This window comes from Corvus cornix, chromosome Z, assembly GCF_000738735.6.
Source record: "Corvus cornix cornix isolate S_Up_H32 chromosome Z, ASM73873v5, whole genome shotgun sequence".
Taxonomy (NCBI): Eukaryota; Metazoa; Chordata; class Aves; order Passeriformes; family Corvidae; genus Corvus; species Corvus cornix.
The window spans coordinates 72,318,732-72,342,690 of NC_046357.1; the positions used below are offsets into that span (position 1 = coordinate 72,318,732).

Below are 23,959 nucleotides of genomic sequence, written 5' to 3' on the forward strand. Positions count from 1 at the left end.
AGAGCCACAAGGTCCCCCCTGAGCCTCCTTTGCTCCAGCCTGAGCCCCTTTCCCAGCTCCCTCAGCCGCTCCTGCTGCTTCAGACCCTTCCCCAGCTCTGTTTTCTTCTCTGGATTCACTCCAGCACCTCAATGTCCTTCTTGAAATGAGTGGCGCAGACACCGTACTTGTAAGTTGTTCCACAAGTTTATTAATACACACTCGCGGGTTTATAGCACGTAAGTTCCGCCAGTGCAGTTTCCATAGAATCATAGAATATAAAGGGCCATCTAGTCCCAACCCCTTTGTCATGAGCAGGGACGCCTCCCGCTAAACCAGGTTGCTCAAGGTTTCTTTATCCAGCCTGTCCTTGAGCACCACCAGGGTTGGGGCATCCACAACCTCCCTGGGCAATCTGTTCCAGTGTCTCACCATCCTCACAGTAAAGAGTTTTTTCCTGATATCCAACCTAAATCTCCCCTCTTTCAGTTTTTACCCATCGCTCCTTGTCCTATCACTACAGTTCCCGATGAAGTGTCCCTCTCTGGCTTCCTGCAGGCTCCTTCAGATACCAGAACCTTCTCTCCTCCAAGCTGAACAGCCCCAACTTTCTCAACCTGACTTCACAGAGAAGGTGTTCCTGATGAAATTGGTGGCCTCCTCTGGACTTGCTCCAGCAGTTCCATGTCCTTCTCCTGTTGGGCACCCCAGAGCTGGATGCAGCACTGCAGGTGAGGGTCTCACAAGAGAAGAGAGGCAGAATCACCTCCTTTGACCTACTGCCCATGCTGCTTTGGATGTAGCCCAGGATTTGCTTGGCTTTCTGGGCTGTGAGTGCATGCTGCTGGCTCACAGTGAGTTTAGTACTTTGTAGTTTAGTGTTTGAGCAGTTGATGCATACATTTGATGGGTTATTAACCTGTGCTTGCCCTGGTGCTCCTTAGGTAATAAAGGAGGAGTGCTGCTACAAATAAAGTTGAGCCAGCTGTGTTGGTGAAAGAGACCCTTTCCCCTGCACCTCATAATCCCTTTCATCATCAGGTGTGGAATCTCCTTGTAGCCTCTTCCATCTGCAGGCGTAGGATCTCCTAGGGCATTTTCTTTGTAACCCAGGCTGTCTTTCCGCAAAAAGGGGACGCTGATGTCAGGCTGACTTAACACTGTATTGCAATTAAACTCCAAATTTCCTAGTATTGTGTAATGGCCAGAGAATTTCTAGTCTGCCACATTGCCAGCTTGATGTTTGTAATAAGAACCATCTTCTAACTCATTTTTACAATAAGTTGGCTTCCTCACCATTTCCTCCCAGCAGCACAGCAGAGCAGGGGCCAGCAGACTGCAGTGCCAGGCAGAGGGAAAGCGGGAGACCCCTTTCCCTGCAGGAGTGAGGAAGTGGGGACATGTTACACGTACACACAGGGCTGGAGGTGCTGCCTCTGCCAGCGTCCTGCTCATGCTCTGACACACAGCTGCCAGACAGCCAGAGCCTCCTGCAGCTTTCACAACTAAAAAGAAACCGCTGACTGTTGCTAGTAGGAATCTGGCATTCTTGACACCACAGAATAACTTGCTTGCTCTGCGTGGAGAGCCATTAAGGGAAAAAAAAAAGAGAGAAAATATCACTTGCTATTTTTTGCTTGGATGGTTACAACTTAAAATATGCTGCTTGTTCACTTCCATTATTGCCTGATACCAAATCTAACTCCATACTTTGAAGATAAAAGGGATTTTTTTTTCAACTTTTCATTCAGCAGTCCAGATACGTAGGTGCTGAGCTTCACATGCAAACTAAAGTACCTCATGCTGAGGGTTTGTGTCAGTTTCACTACTCTTTTCTGCTCAGAATGTGTTAAACTACTCATTCTGACTTCTGTGTTTGCTGGTTAGTGTGAAGCAGTTCTGCCTAGCTGAGGGTTCATTTGCACAGTGGCTGTGTAGCTCTGCTTGCAAAAAGCCCCTGAATAACTGGGAGTCAACTCCAGAGGCTGTGAATGGCTTTGCATGAAGTTTTTTTCTGACCATTTATTTGAATTTTGAAATAGAATGAGAAAAAAAAAGAAGCTGTGATTTTTTTTTTTCCCCCCTCTGAGTGGTTCAGGAATTTATGACAATTCATTGTATGGGGAATAGGATAAATAAATTCTTGGCATTTCCTCTAGCTCAGCCCATTCAGCTCCATAAAATCTGGCAGTGCTTGACTCTCCAGTTCTTTCTTGCTGTTGCAGAATTGAGGGCCAGAGTTTTTCCCCCAGAGTACTCTCATAATTTAGTTTCATAATGCTTCTCCTTGACAGCCAGTGCTTGGTGGTTTTTTTCATTCTGTGTCTGAAGTATTTTGGGTAATCGCCCTGTGTTCAGACTGGAGCACCACAGTTAGCTAACTTTATTTACGACAGTTTATATGCTGACTCAGTGAGCATACAAACTTCTCCTATGCAAAGAGAAAAAACTTGGATTGATTTGAGGGAGATGTGAAATGAAGCCCAGGACTTAGAAAGATACTTTGGTGGCAAATGCATACACTGATTACTTTTGGATTCCCACTTCCAAGTAACTTGATCTCCCTGGTGCTCTTCATCCAGCTTTGTGCTGCCGTGGCTTTGCCCTCCTCAGCTCTTTTTGGTTGTCCATGATTCCCCAGAAACTGCTCTGTACCTATACCTGTTCAGAGCTGTGAGCACACCCCTGGGTTCAAGGACCCTCATTGTTACAGAACCTGTTGTAACAATATCAATGTGCACATCTGCATGTTGTCACCTCAGGCGATGTGTGTGTCACCTCTCCAGCCACAGAAGTCCCTGTTGCATGATACTGCAGTTTGTCTACTTATCTTGGGAAAAGTTTCCATGGTTTTCAACGGCAAACACTGAGGCAAATACTCAAGTCAGTGCCCTCGGTAAGACAATTCAACCTCTGCACTAACATGCAGTGAGTACACACACCCTCTTTGTTACCTGGGTCATCCCACTGTCTTAGATACCTGTATGTAATTAAGGCTTCCTGTCATTATCATCATTGCCATAATTTTTACAGGTCCTACCCAGATTCTAGGACTGACAGCAGATAAAGAATATGAAGGTGACTCTCACCCCAAAGAACCGTTTAGGGAAGCAAGGGGTGAAATGTGCTGTACCGGTTTGGCCAAATTTAGAAGTATATCCTCTGAGAGAAGGCACAGCCACCCCTCCCCCACCAGGTTCGGGGAAAATAAATTTTCCTCAAAGGAAAGACATAAAAACTATTTATTTACCAAACACATGGGAAAAGGAAAATAATGCTAAATAATAAAATCTCTCGCTGTGGAGAAAAAACCTGGGAAAGTGTCAGAGTCCTCCCTTTGGTCTCCTCGGAGCTGGGGCTTGGCCCAGGGCCAGGCCCTCTGTGCTCGGTGGAAAGTCCTCCTGATGTGCTCTGATATTGAAGCAGTACAGCAGAAAAGGGAGAAAATCCAAAATTCGCGGGAAGAAAAAAAAAAAGAATTCAACTCTCAGTCTCTCTCTGGAGAAAAAGAAACTGAACAACTGGCCAAAAGCTGACCCGGGAGCAGCAAGCCAGGTGCTGCCTCCCTCCCCTGCCGCAGCTGGGGAAAAAAAGTCGCTGTCTCTGTGTGACCTTGAACAAGCTGCAAACTGCTTTGAAAAAGATTTGCTCAGTTTTTCCTTCTCCCTCTCAGGCTCAGTTTAGAGGCACAGAAAGGCACAAAGTTAATTTCTGGGCATAGGGCAGCGATATGAGATACACATCATAAAGTCACCCCAAGACAGTGCTTACAAGAAAACAGCACATTCTGTTTCAGACCTTTCGAGGTAGGTGCAGGCTTTTCAAAACCAAGAGAGCAGCAGCAGAAATGGCCTGAGCAAGGCCCTTAAGGTGTAGAAAGGAACCTGTTTTGGCTGTGTTGAACTGGGAGGAGGCATGCAGAGGGCAGTACTCCAGGCAGATGCTTGTCAGTCTGGATAATAGCAGTAATGGAAGGAAGAGGCAAGCTTTTGAGCTCGTTGTGGTGGTTAGGAAGAATTGTTACACAAGTAGATGTGTAGAAGAGTTCCAGAAGGGCAGCGCAGCCTGGAAGGGTTTGGGGTCAAATGGAGCACATGCTGGTAATGGAGAGGTGAGAGAAGATAGCACCATCACTGACAGGTAGTAAAATGACCTTACCCTTAGTGAAAGGCAGCATTTTGCACTTAGTTCACAATAAGTGACCTATCCCTGAAAAATGCTTCAAAAGCAGGCTTTTCCCACTGGCTGCTGACATGAAATAGGCATGAGTATTAGGGTGAGATTTTCCATTGAGTTGACTGGTCTCTGCTGTTCCACATGTCTCTGTGCAGATCTCCCACTGGCTTTCTCTGTATCACAAATTAGTTGAGAGCGCCAGTGGACCTTTTGTGAAGGATGAGCCAACTGCAAGCACATCTCTGGAGCAGGTGAACCTCTACTTAGATTCCAGCTTGCAGTAACTCATACAGTGTAAATTAATTCACCCTTAATCTTATTCTGCATGCACTCAGGAGCTTTATCTGCCTCCTGTTGGTAGCATTGTCTCTTTCTGTACAGAAATAATTTGGGGGCTTACTTGCCCCCAAACTGCTACCACACTTCCTCAGTCATCCTCATTTTTTGTGCAGGACTAGCAATGAAGCAGCTTCACACTGTTTGTAACGATAGTAAAGAGCAGCTGTGCAGGTTAATCAGCTAATTAGACAGTGAGGTATTAGGCAGAGACCATGGAGGCAGTGGTTGCATGCAGCAAGGTGGTTGTAACCACTTCGACCACTACCAGCTGCAGGAAGAAGGGGGTCTGTATCTTACTTGTCTTTGGATTTATCAGTGATCTTTCATGTCTGCATGCTATGTGGTCTGAAAATAAAAGCTCATCAAAAGGGGCTGGATCCTTTGGACTTGGAGAAATCTCACTCTGAAGCAGTGGTGCTGCCTTGGATGAGGGAAATCATTGGGTGCATTTTCAGCAGCACGCTCAGAAGCATGGAAATTCCCTTCGGAGTTCCCATCAGCCCTTGGACACCATGGATGTTAGCACTGGAGTCTGAACCTACAGTTCAGTTTTGTCGCACACACTGACAAAAAGTTAGTATGAGATCAAAATGAAACCCAATCTCTATTGATAAAAGTGACTAAAATTTCTTTTATGCAGGGTTCACGCTTTAGGTCTTTTATTTTGAGAGTGATTGCTTTTCTGTTGTTAATTTTTTTAGCCTGATTGACACTCAAACAGCTGCCAAGAATACTTGGAATTCACTATAAAATAACAGCGTGGCAAGTGCGTTAGACTATCATCTTGACAGGCTTATATATTTATAATGCTAATTATGTGGGTGTAGTAATTGTATTAGGAATATCTAGATATTTTCCATCAGTAAAATCAGTACCGAGTATGGGGAAACCCACAAAAGATTTCTCAGCTGACTCTAATCTGCAAATTTTCCTTAAACATATAATAAATGTTCTCATTCAGTTGCAAAACCTTTTACTGCTATTTATTTCCTCTATACGGAGATTTAGGAGCAGCAACTATAGTAAGTACATGAACTTCCTAATTTGAGATCCCTCTTAATTTATTTCATACCATTTATTAAGGAAGTAAGGGTCAAGGGGTGGGGAGGGGAATCGCAGTCCAGGGAGTGTCTGCAAGGCATGCTGCCTCCAGGAGCTATTCCTGGAGCATTGCTGCTGACAGTTCAGCTTCACAACAGCACTGGGCTTGCACTTGGAATCTAACCCCTTCATGTATCATTTCGTTTGTTTGTTTATAGGCTCCCTTGCCATCATATCAGTGTCATTTTGCAACTTCAGGAAATGGGGTTTGCCGAGTAAGGCTAAATGGGACTTGAAGTTAAATACCAGGCTGGTAGTGCTTCTTGCCCCAAGTATTTCAGAGGAGGGGTCATCTTCCAGGCTTGTAACAGCCATGGCTAGTGACTCTGGAAGGTTATCCCAACAGTGTCAATGCCCTTAACATACTATTGATTGGAATCAAACTCTTCAAATCTTTGTGTGCAGAAACTACTTGTCAGCTAGGAGAGGGAGGTATTGAATTCTGTGTGCTTCAAGAGAGTTTATCTAGAAATGAAAAAATCTTTTTGCCCATGAAAAGTTTCCTTATTCAATCACTGGTTTCTTTGGAGTGCCAGACAGCTGGAAGGGAAGGGAATAAAAATGATTGGGGTTGGACAAACACCTCTGAAGACAGTTATCTGATGCCTGTGTCTGCAAGCAGGAAGGGCTGCTCTGGCTCTAGAAGGGTTTTACAGTGTTTCAGAGTGCAGACTCTTTGCCAGCTATTCTAATATTTAGGCTTTGTTTGAGCTTCTGTCCTGTCTGTGTCCCTGCCTGTCCTGTAATAACAAGGACAAACGAGAGCCGGAAGCTGTACATTGTCCTCCTGTGGTTCTGCAGAGCTGCTGTGGAAAGGCCAGGCATCTGAATATTCCAGAGCAAGGCCAATAATTGCATGAACCATTAGAATGGTGAATAGTGCAGCCAGCCAGGGCAGCCCATTGCTATTGACAGTTGTCACAGGGTAAGTCTTCCCAACTTCAGGAGCAGTTGCAGAACGGATTGCTGAGTGCTCTATAAAAAGCTTCTAGGAAAATGACATCAGGAATCGTCAGCAATTAATCTAGAACATCGATTCCAAGAATAATATTCATCTGAAAAATAGCGAATCAAATCCTACAGGTCTAACTAGGCCTACTATGAATAAATTAGATCAGTTTATTTTTGTATGAGTCATTAATCATATTCCAGTCATCACTGTGGTTATCTGAAAGTATTTTAATTTAATCAAAATGCAGTTAAAACTCATATAAACAAATTTGTTCTAAGTTATACAGCCACACACACAGACCAGTCTTTTCCAGTGTGGTGTGAGGAATTAAACACCAAAACAGATCAAGATCAAACAGAGACCCAACTATGGATTTTTGCATTACTTGATTTTGAGCATGCACTTTCCAACACTTTGCTTTCTTTAGTGAATGCCAGATAAAAGAGAACAATACGCTGTTCTCTGAAGCTTTTGTCACGGTGTTCATAGCTTGTACAGGCCATCTGCTGTGGAGTAATGTAGCTGCTACAGTACACTGCTCTCCTAGCATATGTGTAACCTAACAGCTGGGGAGTGTGAGCCCTCTGGATTCAACAGGAATTCACTTGGATGTGTAGTTACTCTGTCTACATCAAGCCTTGTGTAAAACAATACCAACTCCTAGGTCACAGAGCACAAAAGTAGTTGGCACAGATATGAGTAGCTTCTACCCCAAACTTTTACTTGGGGGAAGAGAATGAATTCTGGAATGAATTCAGACCCTGATGCTCAGAGCTGTGTCCAGCCAGACTTTGAAAGCCTCTAAAGATCCCACAGCCTCCTCTGGCTCCTGCTATAGTGCATAATTATTCTCATTTTTCCCCCTTCTAATCATATGCTGAACCTCTCTACTTTCTGTTGATGTCACTGTCTCTTGCCCTCCTGCCAGGGAGTGTGCTTCACTGGGAAGACGCTGGCCCCATCTGCTTGATCTCATCCCCAGAGGCACAAGGTGCCCTAAACCATTGACCCAGCCCCAACCCCAGACCCTCTTCTCAGATTATTTCAGTCACACAGTTCCAGTGGCCTCCCCTGAGCCCTTCTGGTTTGTCAGTTCTGCCTGGGACCCCAAACAGGACACAGTGCCCGAATGAAGCCTGATGGGTGCTGAGCAGAGGGGATCACCCTTGCCCACCTCCCTGCATCCTGGATAGGAGAGAAAATAGGCACAAGACTGTGGAGCCCAATGAGATAAATCCCAGAGTCCTGAGGGAGTTGGCTGATGTTGCCAAGCCACCCTCCATCACACCTGAAAAGTCATGGCAGTCAAGGGAATTCCCTGGTGCTTGGAAAAAAAGGAAGCATCACTCCTATTTTTAAAACAAGGAGAGAGACACAGGGAGCTACAGACCAGTGAGCCTCACCTCTGTGCCTGGGAAGATCATGGAGCAGATCCTTATAGAAGCAACATGGAAGACAAGGAGGTGTTCCCAGATATCCAGCATGGCTTCACTAAGGGAAAATTGTCCCTGCCCATCTGGTGGCCTTCTGTGATGGAATGACTGCAATGGTCAGCAAGGGAAGATCGACTGATGTCATCTACCTGGAGTCCTGAAAGGGCTTTGGAGAGACATGGATTTGAAGGGTGGAGGGTTCAGTGGATGAGGAGTTGGCTGGATGGACACAGCCAGAGAGTCGTGGTCAATGGCTCCATGTCCAGCTGCAGGCTGGTGATGAGTGGTGTCCCTCAGGGCTGTGTCCTGGCACTGGCCTCTTCAGTACCTGCACAGTGACAGGGGCAGGGAGAGCAGGGCCACCCTCAGCAGGTTTGCAGCTGACACAGAGCTGAGGGTGCAGTGGCACACCTGAGGGATGGGACCATCCAGGGGCACCTGGACAAGCTCTAGAAGGGGACCCAGAGAACCCAAAGAGTTTCAACAAGTCCAAGTGCAAGGTGCCTCACCTGGGGCAATCCCAGACATAGCACAGACTGGGAGAAGAATTCACTGAGAGCAGCCCTGTGGAGAAGGACTTGGGGGTTCTTCTGGTGGATATAAAGGTGGATATGAGCCAGTGGTGTGGGCTGGCAGCCCACAAGGCCAACTACACCCTGGGCTGCACCAAATGCAGTGGGGGCAACATGTCAAGAGAAGTGATTCTTCCCCTATACCCTGTCCTCATGAGACCCCACCTGGAGAGCTGCATCCAGGTCTGGATTGAGCAGCACAGGAAAGATGTGGACCTGTTAGAGCTGGTCCAGAGGAGGCCACAAAGATGCTCAGAGGGCTAGAGCACCTCTGCTAAGGAGAGACAGGCTGAGAGAATTGAGGTTGTTCAGTCTGGAGAAGTGAAGGGAAACCTCAGAACACCTTCAAGTAGATAAGGGGCTCCAAGAGACCTGGAGAGAGATTTTTTACAAGGGCATGTAGTGATAAAAGAAGGTGAAATAGCTTTAAGATGAAAAAGGGCAGGTGTCAGGAGGAAAATCTTAATTCAGAGGATAGTGAGGCCCTGACCAGAGAAGCTGTGAGTGCCCCGTACCTGGAAGAGTTCAAGGCCAGGCTATATGGGGCCCAGAGCAACCTGATCTAGTGGATGACGTGCCTGCTTTTGGGGATGGAGGGGAGGGATGGAACAAGATTATCTTAGGTCTCTTCCAACCCAAACCTTTCCAAGATTCTATGAAAATCTCTGTGACCACTGGTGGGAGGAATCATGGGAACCTGGAGGGCTGGCTAGAAGTGCTGAGATGTGGGGAAGGCCTGTGGGACTTTGTGCTGAAGCCTCCCAATGAACCCTCTTTGCCTCATGTGCCTGGAGTTGTCTGCCCAAGCCAGAGTGACCTGATGGAGCACTAGGAATCATAGAATCATTAGGTGCCTTCTAGGTGCATGTAAAATTGTCAGGGACCTCCCTCAGACTCCACAGGGCTTTTCAAAGATGGCAGAAAGTGGCCTCACAACTGTCATCACCCACCTCACTCAACCCCCTTCAGACAAACCCCTCTCAGGTCAGTGGAATTGGATAAAACAAGATTTTCTAGGAGACCCCTGAGCTGAATGTCCTCTGCTCCTGGAATTCCCCCACTTCTTCATCCCTTCCTTTGGGCTACAACACCTGGGAACAGTGTCAGTGGAAACTGAGAGGAAGAAGACACAAAGTACCATGTTTGCCTGCATTTGCTGTCAGCGTACCACTCAACCCATTTGTCATAATTTCCTTACCTGATTTACTTCTTACATAGCAGCAGAAGCACTTCTTGAACCCCGGTTTAGCTTTGATTTCCCTGATCACACCTCTGCAGAAATAATAATATAATCTCTGTCATAACCTCTCCTAACTCCCACCATGCTTATACATCTTTTGGTTTTTTCGCATTTTTCTACCATGAGTTTTCTTTTTAGCCAAGCCAGCCCCCTAAAATATCTGTTGTGTTTTATCCTTGAGCATCAGCATGGACTTTTCTTTTGAGCTCCTTTGCCCTTCAAACGCCACAAGAGCTGCCTCCCATAAGAGCTGCCTCACACCTACCTCTTTCCTGAGTAAGCCGCAGCTTTTTGTCGTGAGGTTTAGGGCTATTGGCCTTCCTACTCCCCAACCTGGCCCAGGATCTGGACCTTCCCTGTGTCTGGATCATTACAGTTATACCCTGACCAGTTCTTCCTTATTTTTAGGTAGCACATCCAGACCAGCGTCATCCAAGCTGGTACATCTAACACCTGTGTTATCCCTGACATCCTCCAGAAATCGCCCTAGTGGCCTTTCCCTTGCAACAGGTGCCAGGGAGGATGAATTCCACCAGGAGAACCAATTCTGGGAAGCAGAAACTCAACCGTGGCAGGAACGCTGTAGTTCTGTGCCCACACACTGTGATCTAGCTCAAGTGTAGAATGCAGGAATATAAGACAGGCCCAGCAGGTCAAATATGAATCCCTATTTCCTAGAAATATCTTAAAACATAATAAAATGAAGCATTTTGTTGGTTTTGTGTTGTTGTTTGGTTCAGGGTATTTTACTCTATGACTCTTGCAATTAATTATCATGAGTCAGAAACTGCCTCTCCTGAAACTGAATGTCTTCCTGTCTCCTATATAATGTGTTTGGGATCAGTTTAAACCTGTTTGGTCTTGGGCCAGCATGGCCACTCATGTTTTTCAGCATTTATTTGTATTCATGTACAGAAATTGTGCTACTCTTGGCTTGTATTTTTTGAGACTAAATATGCCAAACTTCTCTAATTTTGCCTCCTTTTCCCCGAATATTTTAGCTGTCATTCTCTGCAATTGTTTTGAATTGGTTTAGTCTTTCTTGAACTTGAGCTGGAGCCTACGCAGCATCTCACTCGTATGGTTTGTGCTTCTGGATCTTGCTTTGCACCTGCCCTGTGGAAGCACTTGGCTTTCTCACAGCTCTGTCTTCTTGGTGACATGTAGATACATTTAGGACACAGTTACACACGCTTGCCTGTCTCTTTCAGCAGTTTTCAACTGCTGATCTCACAGAAATTCTTACTGTTGTGCCAGAGGGTTTGGAGTCTATGCTGCATACATTTTTATACTTTCTTCCAGTTTCCAGAGGCACATCTTTTTACATGTGGACAGAGCCTGCAGACTTTGAGCTAATACACTTGAGTTTCTGCAAGGTGTTTTCACATTTTGCAACACTGTCATTAAAGGAAACTCACAGTCAGTTCCCAGAGAATTCCTCAAAGATCTTACTCCTGAACTAAGATCCTCTCTCTCCATGTGTTCTTCCTACTCTTCCTGAAGTCAGCTCCTTACCTGCTGTACCTTGATGGCACTGATCCCTGTTCATGCCAGCGTTGCTAATTTTTCTAAGATGACCTTAAGTTAAGTGGATAATATTTCTTCAGTGCAAAGGGCATCAGCAGCACACCCAGTATTTTTTGATGGCTTTTGGTACTCAAGACTATTTTTATGTTTTGGATTGCTTCAGATGACTTGGGCTGAGTGATGCTGTTGTGCCTAGACACTCCCAAACACCCAAGCAGATACACACACACACATCCCTGTTCTGTACTTCCCTTGTGCATTGTCAATGTCATCTTTTACGAAGGCATCCACAGATATTTGCGCACAACTGCCACAGCAAGTGCTTGAATGCTGATGGGGCAGCAGGCTCACTAGGAAGCACTGCCTTGATTCGTTGGGTGTCTGAGAAGTGTGGTGGGTGCTATCTTTAAGAGAGATCTGCACAGATTCTTAGTTGGCTGCAGTACACATTCCAGGTGAGCACTAATTACCAGACAAATTTCAAGGTTCAGCAAACAATTGAGCTAGTGCAGATGGAATAATTACAGAGTTGTGAAAGGCTGAAATGTAAAACAGACTAACAGATTGTTCCCTCTACCTGTCAACTTTGGTGAGGGAAAAAGTTCAGCTTCTGGGTAGTGGCAGTGTCATAGCTCAAAGGGGCCTTCCCTCTCTCCCAAAGGCCAGAGCCATGCTCCAGATTGCATGTACACTGCAGTGTCACATCTTCAGTTAGTAGATTGTGTGTTTCTGATACCCAGCTTATCACCTGGACTTGTGGGCTCAGGCTGCACACACCAGGTCCCTGCAAAATACCGTGTCCAAGGATGCTGTTACCAAACAGTACTGCTGAGTGTCTCAAGTCCAACTGGTCAGTTCATAATTAGAGTTGGATCCCTCCTGAATCTCTCAGGGAAAGCCTTTTCTAGTGCTAACTGAGCCAGGGATATGTTACCTTTAATTGATACGCCCTTTTCCATTTCAGCTCTTCTGTCTCTGTCTGCACTGTAGTGAGGGATTGCAGTACACAAGAGGGTACCAGGTTTGGCTCTGGTTTCCCATGGTTACCAGTGAAATCAAATATGAATAAAAGAGAGGGCTGATTTCCTTGGGATTTAGTAGCATGTTTTTTCCTTTTTACTCCCAACTAACTGAAAGCTTTTCTTCTTTTCTTCTCCTGCAGTTTCCAACTGCAAGTTTAGGAAGTGGTTCAGAGGAGTGGGTAGGATGCCTGACTGGGAGTAAAGAGGTCTGCCTGCTAATCCTGCCCAAAGTAAACGATCAGCTAATGGTTTGATTTTAGCTGTATGTGGCTCAATCCTCTCCCATTGGGAGGACTCTGCAAAGTGCAATGACTTGAAAATTAGCTTCACAATATTTTTTTTTTTAATTAAATGAAAGAGGAAATTAAATTACTGCCAGTGAGAACAAGAAGTAGCAGTCATTCACTAATTGTTTGTCAGAAAACAGGTTCAGTGAAGGGGAAAATCAAATTTGATTGGTATTGCTGGGTTTGTCTTCATACTTTCTTGGCTAAATGCTGTTTTCTGAGATCAAGGAGAGGACCAAACAACAGCAATTCTGTTTCAGGATTTATGCAGAGTTCACTTGCATGTCAGGTTACAAATATTGGTAGTTACAGTGACACTTCATTTCTACTACAATTGTCACATACAAATAAGATTATTAGAAGTGCAAGAGGCCTGAAAGGGATAATTTGCTTGAGGTAAGAACTTTAAAAGCTAAGCATAAAGTCATTCAACTTGAGCATAAAGGGCAAACATCAGATCAGGCAAAGCAGGCAGACTTTAACCAACCTTTGGTGAGACCCAATGGAGAGGTGATGCTGTCCAAGTTAATTGGCACTGAGGAGAGAAATTATAGAGTTATCAGGTTTACTCATTCTCCTGATCACTGCTGTTGCATGGCTGCTGTAAGAGAAAAGACTGAAAGGACCCTGCTCCCATCGATGTGCACACTTAGAAAAAGGAGCAGAAGAGAAGTAATGGGGAAAACAGAAAGAAGCTAGCTGTGGAGCAATACTAATACATGTTCAGCAGCACTTCACACTGAGAGGCAGCAGACTCAAATATCCACAACCCTCAGCAGGGTGCTGCTTTTTATAAAAGATGGGGCTTTCCTGTTTCCAGCTGAAGCACCAGAGACAGGCAGCTCATGTGAATGTTTTTCCATGTACACATGCCACCCAATGCAATCAAGATGCATTAAACCTCTTCTACCTGCTGGGAACAGGACAGAGCACGTGTCCTGTGCATGGAAACCCAAGTGATTTTAACCCCAACTGTTCAGCACAGCAGCTATGCACAATTGCTGCAGCTGGTTGCCATGGTTCAAGCAATTCTGGGATCTCATCAGGGATTTCCAGTGTTGCAGAAGACACTCTTAATACCCTGCTGGAGAAAAAAGACAGGGCAAAGGACCCTCCAAAACAGCAGAAAGCTCCACAGATAAGACTGCAGTGGAGATTAATTGGCTTAGCCAGAAGATTCATGTCTGCGTTCCCCAAGGAAAACAATTATAAAAGCCAATGTTGTTCACCCCTACAACAGGCATTTAATTGTAATATGATAAGTGCTGGTTTTTCCAATATACACATATTGACTGTATTGGGTTGGGAAAAACAGTTAGCTCGTGCCTTAGCATGTATTTCTCAAATATCTGCTGCTTCAGGTGGTAGATTCCCAAATCTTACTGCTTGCTTACTGTACTGCCTCATTTTTCTCTGCCAAGCGACATTGCCATTTGCTCTCTGAAGTGGAAGTGTCTCAGAAGCCTTACTGTTTTGTGAATGTCACAGAATTTGTCAGTGTGAAAGTCCAAACTTGCACATCTGGAGTCCAGCAAAATAGACTAGAAATCTCACTTTTGTGGGCCTTCAAAGGACAAAAAGTCTTTTGACTCTTTTATCCCTGGAGTTTTATTTGTCAGTCATCTGCGGTTTACAACTAAGATGTAAATCTTAGACCATCTGTACTCACAGGTTTTTTGTAGCTTTTTTCTCACGTCTCTCATCTTTGAAGTGTAAGTGCTCTTGTTTAAAGATAGACTCCTGTCCTAACTTTAGGACCCAAGCAGAAAAGTTACTGTCTTGAAAGGAATCTTGCTGGGGAAACTTTTTTAAAAGCTGCGAAGTTGGTGCCCACTTCCCTCTTTCTTGAAATAGTTATTCCCTCTTTGCACAGAGTTGAGGTGTCAGTTTACTGTTTTACATCCTTCTTTTATCCTTCTTTTTTTTCCATTCCCTGGAGAGCTGCTCAGTCCCAAGAAATTTTTGTTGGGTTTTGTTTTTTTTTTTTCTAATTCTGCTGTCACTTTGTGAGGAACCGGCGGTTGCGCGGACAGCTCATGCTGAGTTTTCCATGTGGGAATGGAAAAGCGCTGCGTGGATGTGTCGGGATCACTGCACTCTTTTTACCCAGCCAGCAGATGGCATCGAAGCTCCAGAAACGTCTGCCCGTCACCGCTCCCTCGGACCCTGCTCGGGTTCCTTTTGGCTTCGACGACGGGATTATTTTAGCAGGCTTCCACTTAGCCTGCAGTTAACTTTAAAAAACCTCATTACAGTGGTAGATGTACACATTTTTTAAGGTTGGTGATCCTTCTTCTGAAGCTTAACATCCTGGGAATTTAACTTTTCTCCTTCAGGATACTTATAGGAAACTTAAGAATTTCTCTTATAATGTTTGAGGATTCATTTTATTTCTTATTTTAAGTCTGATTTCTCGAGTTCATTTTTTAGACTAGTATCTGTACTCCAGATATATGCAGAAGTTTGGCTTTTATGAATGCTGACATGGGTAAAACAGCAGATGTTAATCGAATTTGTTGAAGTTATATTATTTCTAAATCATATTGTTTCCTGATGTTAGATTTCAGAGTTTATGTGTAGCATTCAATAACTTATGAATATTCAGTGAAAAACTGCTACTTACATGTCTTAAAAAAACTAACACAAAAACCTGTTGTGACTATATAAAATCTAATAAGTTCAGTTGCAAAGTTGACTCTGATTTCTATACTTTGTTAGGAGAAAGAAATTTGTAATTATCACTTCACCTCTTATGAAAAGTAAAGTATAACCCATTTGCTCTTTCATTTCCAGCATGGCAAAAGACAGCTGACTGTCTGTGTCTAATCCCACACACACTAGTCTTCATTGAAAGCATCTTGTGCCAGTTTCTTTCCTAGGAAATACTTTTTATAGGTGCAAAGAGAACAAGAAAAAATATTAAATTAGTAGGTTTTTTCCTGGTTGTTTTTTTTTCTTTTTAACAAAACCATTTTAACACTGTCAATAACATATTAAATTACACATGATGGCGGAGTCCAAATAATTCTTTCAGTTGAAGGGAAATTATGTATGATAGAATATTTTTCTTCAGAAATCCAGAAAATAGTCCTTTAGAGGAAAAAAAGAAAGTATTGAGCCATTTATCTGATTAAAGTATTTATGGATTATTGTTTCTCATCCCTCATCTATGCTACTTGTGGTACTCGAGTATCTTTTGTGTCGTCCTGATATGAACAATAAAATAGATAAGTTTAAAAAGTGAAGTCCATTTGGCCTTAAATAAGGTAGGAAGCTAACCTTTTTTGAACATGGGATTCCTCCTGACTTTCATAATCATGGATTGCTCGAGAGGTACCTAGACACTGGACAAGTAATTTTTGCCTGTTGCCAGTTTGTCCATTATAAATTCAGTTATATTTATATTGGGAAAACATCAACATCAGGATCAACAACTTTTTATGTCCCTCAGTGCCATGGATTCTGTGATAAATGTATTTGTTAAGGATTTCTTGAAGTGTTACTCAGATTTTAGGTGGTGGTTATACACGACATTCAGGTGTCTTCCTCTGTGATTGTTTTCCATATCATTAAAAATTACATCTCGTATTAATTCTAGTTCTATTATTATTGATTTTACTCTTACAAACTATTCTAATTCTCTATTCTTAGTTCTGTTTCACTGAGGTTATCCATGCTGGTTAACAACAGTTTTTTCAGATATGTAATATGACAGAATTTATCACATTCTTAATAAATAAATAATATGTTGGTTGCCAGGAATACTCATTTAATGCATATCTGCATGGTGGCACACTTGCATAACATTCCCAAGAAGACAAATAATACTCCTTCTTGAACGATGCTCCAAAATATTTAATTTTATTTAACTATTCAGTTAATGGACATAATAATTTAATTGATACCACACCATTGAGGTAAAAAAAAAAGACATTACTTCTGTAGAAAACATAATGTGAAATGCTGCTTGTTAAATACTGAATAAGTAGTGAGAACTGCCAGGTTAAGTGATCATGTGGCTGACTCAGTAGTCTGCTACCAGAAGCCAAAGTTTGTTCTCAGAAAAGAAGCAGATGTGAAAAAGGAGGAACGGCAGGTGGGGGGAATCTGTCTGAACCAGGTTTTGGTTCAGGCTGCTGGGCAAGGTCTCACTACTTGCATTCACTGCCAGTGGCCTGTGATCTGTATGAAACCTTAGAGCTCCAAATGCTGTATGACCCTGGCTGGGCAGCTCCTCACCCTCCCACACACTGCTTTTCCAGGACATGGTTTTCACCAGCTGAGAATGGTCAGAGAGCTCCATCTGAGCCCCCAGTGCTGCAGCAGTACAAATAACAAAGAGTTGTCTGTTGTTCTAGCAGAATTCCTGCTCAGATGAATCTCCCCAGAGGTTGGATGTTTTAGGAAATGGAGGGTGGTAATACTCAGATTGCGAGTTCTGCTGGCAGGAGAAAAAATTGAGTTTGTGAGTACATTTTATCTGCAGGCTCTTTCTCTGCTATTATCAAAGTCAGTGAAATGGTAGGGAGGGTCAAACAGAGGTGAGGATCACTTGTACTGGTGTCCTCAGCTTCTTTCTTTGTCGTGGAGGCAGAGCAGTAGGACTGGAGCTGTGCTTAGGATGCAAGGTTCATTCAGCTTTCATTGTCCCTCTGCCCACTGCACAGAGTAAATGACAATTACAAGGACTTCTCTCTTCCTTCAGCCAGTACCTTAGGTTCATAATTCTGTTCCTCCCTAATTGTCTGTGAAAAGGATCTTTTTCTCATGTTTTGAAGCCTCAGGTACTCACCCACAGCCATAAATTTGTCTTAGGCCTGTCTTAAGTATGAATGATCAGCTCTCAGAAGCACCCTTCTGATTCTTCATTTCTCAACCTCAGCTTATTAGAGAAATGGTGTACAGACTCACAGCAAATCCTGCATGGGCAGGACAGGCTCTCTTCTCATGCCTTTTTGCAAGAAAACTACCCGCAGTGGTTTCATCTGCTTATCAGCAGCTCACTCAAGTGGCACATGCCAGCTGCTGTCCATCCTCCAGCTAATCCAGTATTTGCTGGGAAAAACAGCACAGTGCTGCACCATCCACCCACCTTTCTGTGCCACTTGGAAGGCAAAGGAGCTCAGGAGTAGTAGAATATTTTCAGTTTCAAGGCATAAAATTGGCCTACACCATCAGGAAAAGGAACAGTCATAACAAGAAAACATCCTGGTTAAACAGTGACTTACTGAAGGAGCCCCAACACAAAAGAAGGATATGAGAGAGATGGAAAACGTAAGAATACCACAAAGAAATACAGAAATTGTGCTCCTGCATGCAGAGAGGTAGTTAGGAAAGCAAAAATTCAGCCAGAGCTCAATTTGGCAAATGATGTGAAACATAGCAAATAAAAGCCTGTTATTGCTCTGTTACAGAGTGGAAGCACGAAGAAGCTGCAGGTGTGATGCTGAATGGGGATGGAAGGTTAATTAAAAATGTCCACAGAAGAGCCAGGAGTACTCATTGCCCTCTTCACATCAGTCATCATGGGTGCGATCAGATCCCAGGTCTCTACACTGAAATGTGGAAGTTCATTTAAGGACCATCTCCACAAATTGGACAGCTATAGATACCTTCCTCAGTTTCAAGGGAAAAAAAAGAATCACCATGAGAGTAGTTAGCCATGGGAGCCAGGAAAGAGGTGGACTTTTCTTGATGAAAGTATTCAAGACACAGTTTGACAGAAAATGGAGATCTAATCTAGGGCACTGCTTTCCATGGAAGTTTGAAGTCCCCTTTGAATCTGGACCTTTATGTAATTTTTATGGTCATGTCTGGTTTCTGCAGAAGAATTACAGGGAAAAATAAGTAGTCTGATTATAAACATGTTGTACATTTCATGTGGTGACTTTAATAAACGCTTGTACTTTGCTCATCTCTTCAGCTTAAACTTTATTTCACTTTTTCTTGCATCTGCCTGTGCAGTCCCCTCTGAACTAAAGATCACAGAAGTTGCTGTGGAGAGAGAGGTTTTATTCCCCAAAACACTGAAATTTTTATTCTGAATTATTTGCTCATAATGTTCAAGCTTTGGCTTCTGTCATTAGCTCTTAACCTCTGTTTAAGGGTCAGTGGAAAAACACTTTTCCTTAATGATAAAACTTTGTTGTAATTTCTGGTATTTGCAGCTACTCACCAGGTTGTGCCTTACAGAGTGAGATATGATAACTTCTTCACAGCTCCCACTTGAATAATTTCCACTTTGTTGCTCTGTTGTTTTGGTACACCCGTCTCTGCTTTTTGGAAAGCTTTTGTGCTGCCTCACAGAAAGGAGACATGCTTTTGTACCTCCATTCCAGGAAATTCTGTCCTCAAAACTATCCCTCAAACATTTTGGCAGGTCTCCTGATTTTTGAGGTAAGTCTTAGTGAGGAACATCTGAATTTCCACCCTGCACCAGAATGGTATCCAACTAAGTTTTTCCAGGAGTGAATAATGTTTACTTCTTTAAGGTGTCCTGGAGCCTCTTAGGGCTTCACCAGACAGCAGTGCTGTGATTACCTCCCGAAGAGAAAGAGGCTGTGCTGTCACTAACCTGAAAATACTCACCCAAATATTGTCTTTTGAGTTCCAATGGGCTGAGTCAACACTACTATGATTTCATGCTCTGTCTCTTGGGCACTCCACAGCCTTTGTGGCTGGGATTTCACAGGTCAGCCTCCAGCACTGGTGCTGATAACCCAACGTGCTCCAGCTAATTCCTCCCCCAAGCTGCAAGTCCAAGAGTTCTCTGAGCTTGCCACATGGTTTTCCCAGGATATGTATGATTTCCAGCAAGCCTAATTACTTTCTGGCTGATGCAAGACATACAGAGGGGAGAAAAATATCATCAAAAAAAGTGCAAACTGTACACATTAGCCTGCCTCTGTGCCCCTGTGGCCAAGCAACCTTAGGGTTTAGATTAGAGGCTTTGAAAGAGCCCACTCTTCTTTCTCTCCCTTTTTCCTCATGAAAGTGGTCTTTTCCTCTCTTTCCAGCAGCTGTTTTTCTGCTCCCAGTCTTCCCTCATTTTTTGACATGACTGAAGAGAGAACACTTCCTGGGTTGTCATTAGTCTCCTTGTCAGGAGCCTCACAGATCAGGCCTGTCAGATGTGCAAAATCTATCACCACCTCATCCACAGCTTACTTGTTACCCTGCCGAGTTTCAGATTGGAATAATTAGTTTGCCTTGAGCCATTGCCAATTATTTTGCTGCCATATGATTAAATGGACTAAACTAACTGAATAGCTGGTCACCAAGATTTAATGACCTTCCACTGTTATATCTAGCCAAGTTACAGATTTTTTTTTCCTTTCTGTTACCTCCTAGAGGACTTCAGCTGAATCTGAAGGCAAAAGGTCACAGGCATGCACAACAATGAGAACAGAATTTGCAATGTGGTATAGAATAACATAAGAGAGTCCCTAATATCAAACAGAGTTTATAAGCAGGGTGGTTAACAGGTTATTTTGCATGCACGCAGAGGCAGACACAAATAAGAAAAGTGCTAAATTGACTTACTTATAAGAACTATATGTTCTTTCCTAATTAAGAAAAATCTCATATTTAGTATGCAACCCAGCTGGATTGAAGCATACTTTCAAATAGAAAGTTATGTGCTCAAGAAATGGATTCTTCATCTATGACTAAGATTCTTGTAATAAATTAATGCTTATTTCCCCAAATCCATCTCTCAGAACTTAGACATTTGTTCTCTAGTTGTAAGTTGCCACCTCACTAAAAAAAAAGTATAGTCTGTTTTTAATGTGTCTATGCCAAGTTTTGATTAATATTATGTAACTCAGCTGGTGAAACTGCAAAAGTATTAAAATAAAAGAAGTTTGTTTGAGTCTTGGACTGAAACATTGTGGGAAATTAATCTACAGTCTGGACCAGCACATTGAAGCACATCAGCAATGAGATGTTGATAGTTCTGTGTCTTGCTCAGAAAAGAAATCACAATGTCCCTGCAGCACAATATGTTAAGTAAAGCTTTCAGCAAATATGGGTTTATGGGTGATCAGCAGCACTGATTTTTGTGGTTGGATGTAGATGTGTAGATCTGATCTTTTAATTCGATCACGTACATGCAAAGCAGTGCCTCCTAAATCCTTTGATGTTGCAAACAGCCAAGCAATGATTCATCAGACCAACGTCCTCTTGATGAGAAAACTGAATCATTGAAGGCCTTCTGTGTTCAGATCAGTGAAGAAAAAGACACTGCCATTCATTCACGTTCTCCTGGCCACTGCAATATGTAGGTAGTGCCCCAAATGCAGTAACATTTTCCTTGTCCTGGAACGTTCCTGCTGCTCAGCACCACCACCACCATCACAGGCAGCAAGCTGGCAGCTGTGCATCCCCAGGAGACCTTTGGCTGCCTTTCCCCCTGAGCCCCTCTTCTTCAGCTCCTCTTTTCCAGCTAGGACAAGATGCTGAGTGCATCTCTGACCTGGACAAGGCCAGCTGGCACAGCCTGGTGGCACACATTGGTTCCGTGAGGGAAGAGGCCACTTCTTCCTCTCTAGCCAACCATGCTTCCAGCCCTGGGGGAGAAGCTGGGACCTCTGCCAGGGGCATCTTCCTGGGCTGTATCACATCGAACCACAGGGAAATAGTTCTTGAGCATAAGGAGCAGTGGGCGAGCCTTTGAGTGCAAGGCATGGGCTGGCAGCAGGGTGCATTCCTGGCCAGCAGCAGGCAGGGATCCTTAGGACTGCAGGGGGGTAGTTTAGTCACAGAAATGTTAGGTCTTTGAATTCAGAACAATATTCTGGCTGTCTGGAGGCTTGGGACAAGTTGGAAGAAGAGGCAGGGACAGGCAGGATATGCAGGAGGAGCTGCCTGTCCCAGCAACCATCTGAGTTGGCCATGCCAAAAGCTGGGGCTGCAGCAAATCCCAGCCCCAGGAACCCACCAGGGACAGATTTCTCAGTGCATATTCCTAATTATTACACTGTTGAAGTCATGGACCAGCAAAGTAAGCCTCAGACATACATTTTCAGTTCATTACTGATTTTTGTTGGTTTGTAAGTAACTTTGACAGGAGTGTTTCTGGACTTCAGGCTTTTATCAAAGCTTCAGGATAAGATGCTAAGAAGAAAAAGAATATTAAAAATAACTCCTCACAGTCAAAGCATAGATACTAAAAAAACCACAAATCTGATTTAACCCATGTTCAATCCTACTGCTGTTAAAGACAAGAAATGTACGTAAGGGAGCGTTAAATAAGATACAATAAGTGCATTTACAAACAACTTGTGCAAGGAACAAAAGAAACCCCAATTACCTAGTGTGTTTGTCTGCATGGAAGCTCCAATATCCAGTGGGATAAGGCTGTGCAGCTGGAGAGATACTATCATTGATTCTGTCTTCACTATCATCCCACAGATTTTCACAGATTTTCACAGTTCTTATGGGGAAACTAATTGCCAAGTTTGGATGAAATTCACAAACGATTTTGGAGGTCATACAAACTGTTTTCTCAGAAGCTATATCCTAACTAGACCTTAACTAACCTTAAGCAAGTCCACTACACCTGCGGGTACTGCTGTGTACGAGCACTAATTACTTTTTGCTGATTAAAATTATTCAGATGCATGTACAGCTATCTCTGGCTTTAATGCAATCACTAGGTGAGCCTGGGTGGAAATCAGAAACCCTTGTTTTGCATCTTCAGAAGCTGATTGTGTGCGCATCCATCTGTGCAAAAGTAATATGATTCTCTCCTGCAGACAGCAGATAAATATCATGTCAGCTCTCCTCTGCTGCTGAATCCCTGGATGATCCTGTTACCTTTCTTTCATTGTTATTCTCACTGGCAGCAGGAGCCCTTCAGCAGTGCTTGCTCTGGGCCCAAAGTGGGAGGTGGGGTTTGAGGCACTCAGCCACAGCACCCCCAGGCACATCCTCATCTCCGTTTCACCAGGGACCAGCACTGGGAACCTGAGCACAACACTTCATTTGTGGTCTGCTGGCTTCTTCTCCACATTTTTTGTTTCTCTTGTCTATTCAGCCTGTAATCTTTTCAAAGGCTGGGACTGTCTCTGACTGTCTAGACACACAGGACCTATTACAATGGGACATTGATTTCTGGTGGGGTCTCCATCTGCTTACTGTATTGCAAATGATTGCTGCTAACTTTAAAAGAACTATGTTTCAGCATCAGGGTTCAGCAGTAATAAGGACATTTGGACTTTATTGCAAAGATAAATAATATTTCTAGTAATGTACTAATGAACAGAGAAATAATCTATTTCAAAATCACAGAAGTTTGTAGGTTAAAGGTGGATTATGTGGTTTTCATGCTTGGCCAATGATGTATGCTCTTGCTTTCTTTCTCTGCTATCTGCTGAAGCCAACTGAAATGTCTGACAAGTTGCTTAGTTTTTCTGCACAGTATCTGTAATATATACTGCTATTTCTTAGCACTTTTTGTTGTTGTTCTTATCACCACAGCCTCTGAATGTCTCAAAACAGCTCAGGAATTTATTCATAATACATAAATATTGTTGTACCCACTTTACAGAGTGAAATATAAAGGCATGAAGTGATACATAGACATGTAAAAATTATCTTCCAAGGAAGAAAAATCCAGATGCCCTGTCTAATGCTTTAATCATGGGTCTAGCCTTTCTACAGTACAGTATTTTATTGGAAAGCCTCAAGGAAATCTCTCCTTGACACTTGAAAAATAAGAAGTGTGATTCCTGCCAAGATTTTTTTTTTTTTTTTGAGTTGACAAAACCGTTGCCATGTCAAAACAGTTCTCAGAATTGCATCTTTTGTCTGATTTTCACATCCTTTTCCTCTGCTTATATAGGCAAGCAAGAAGATTCTGGGAAGCTGCAGCTTCCTTTAGAAATATTCCTTTCTTCCCCAACGGTGTGACCACCTAACAGAGCAGAGGGGAGGCACAGGACAGCGAGGATGTTTGGCACGGGGTGGATGAGTAGCAAGAGGCATCCCTCAGTCCCTTTATAGGATAACAGCTGCAACACCATCACAGGCCCCGAGAAGACAGAAATAATGTGTTTGTGGCCGATTGTTCAGCCTTGGCAAGTGACCCTGGAGAGTCACTGTAAGCAGCTATTGATACCAAGAGCAACGGTCTCTTCCTGCTTTTGTAAGAGCACACTTTGGATTACCCAGGGTGCTCTGCAATCCTGCTTTTGAAACATGCCCAGCTCACCAGGCATCCCAACCTAATGGAGAAAAAAAAAAACCAACCCCAAGCAAAAGAAAAAAACCAAACCAAAATCAAAAACAAAAACAGCAAAGGCTTCTATGCAGAGCAGCATTTGAATAGAC

General features: G+C 43.5%; 1 long non-coding RNA gene across 1 annotated transcript; it reads left to right on the forward strand.

The window, feature by feature from the left end:
• The first annotated feature begins 71 nt into the window (after positions 1–71).
• Positions 72–18,667, forward strand: LOC109145498. The gene is made up of 3 exons (XR_002046888.2): positions 72–169; positions 538–710; positions 18,043–18,667. It is a non-coding gene; the product is annotated as an uncharacterized LOC109145498 (long non-coding RNA).
• Positions 18,668–23,959: the final 5,292 nt, after the last annotated feature.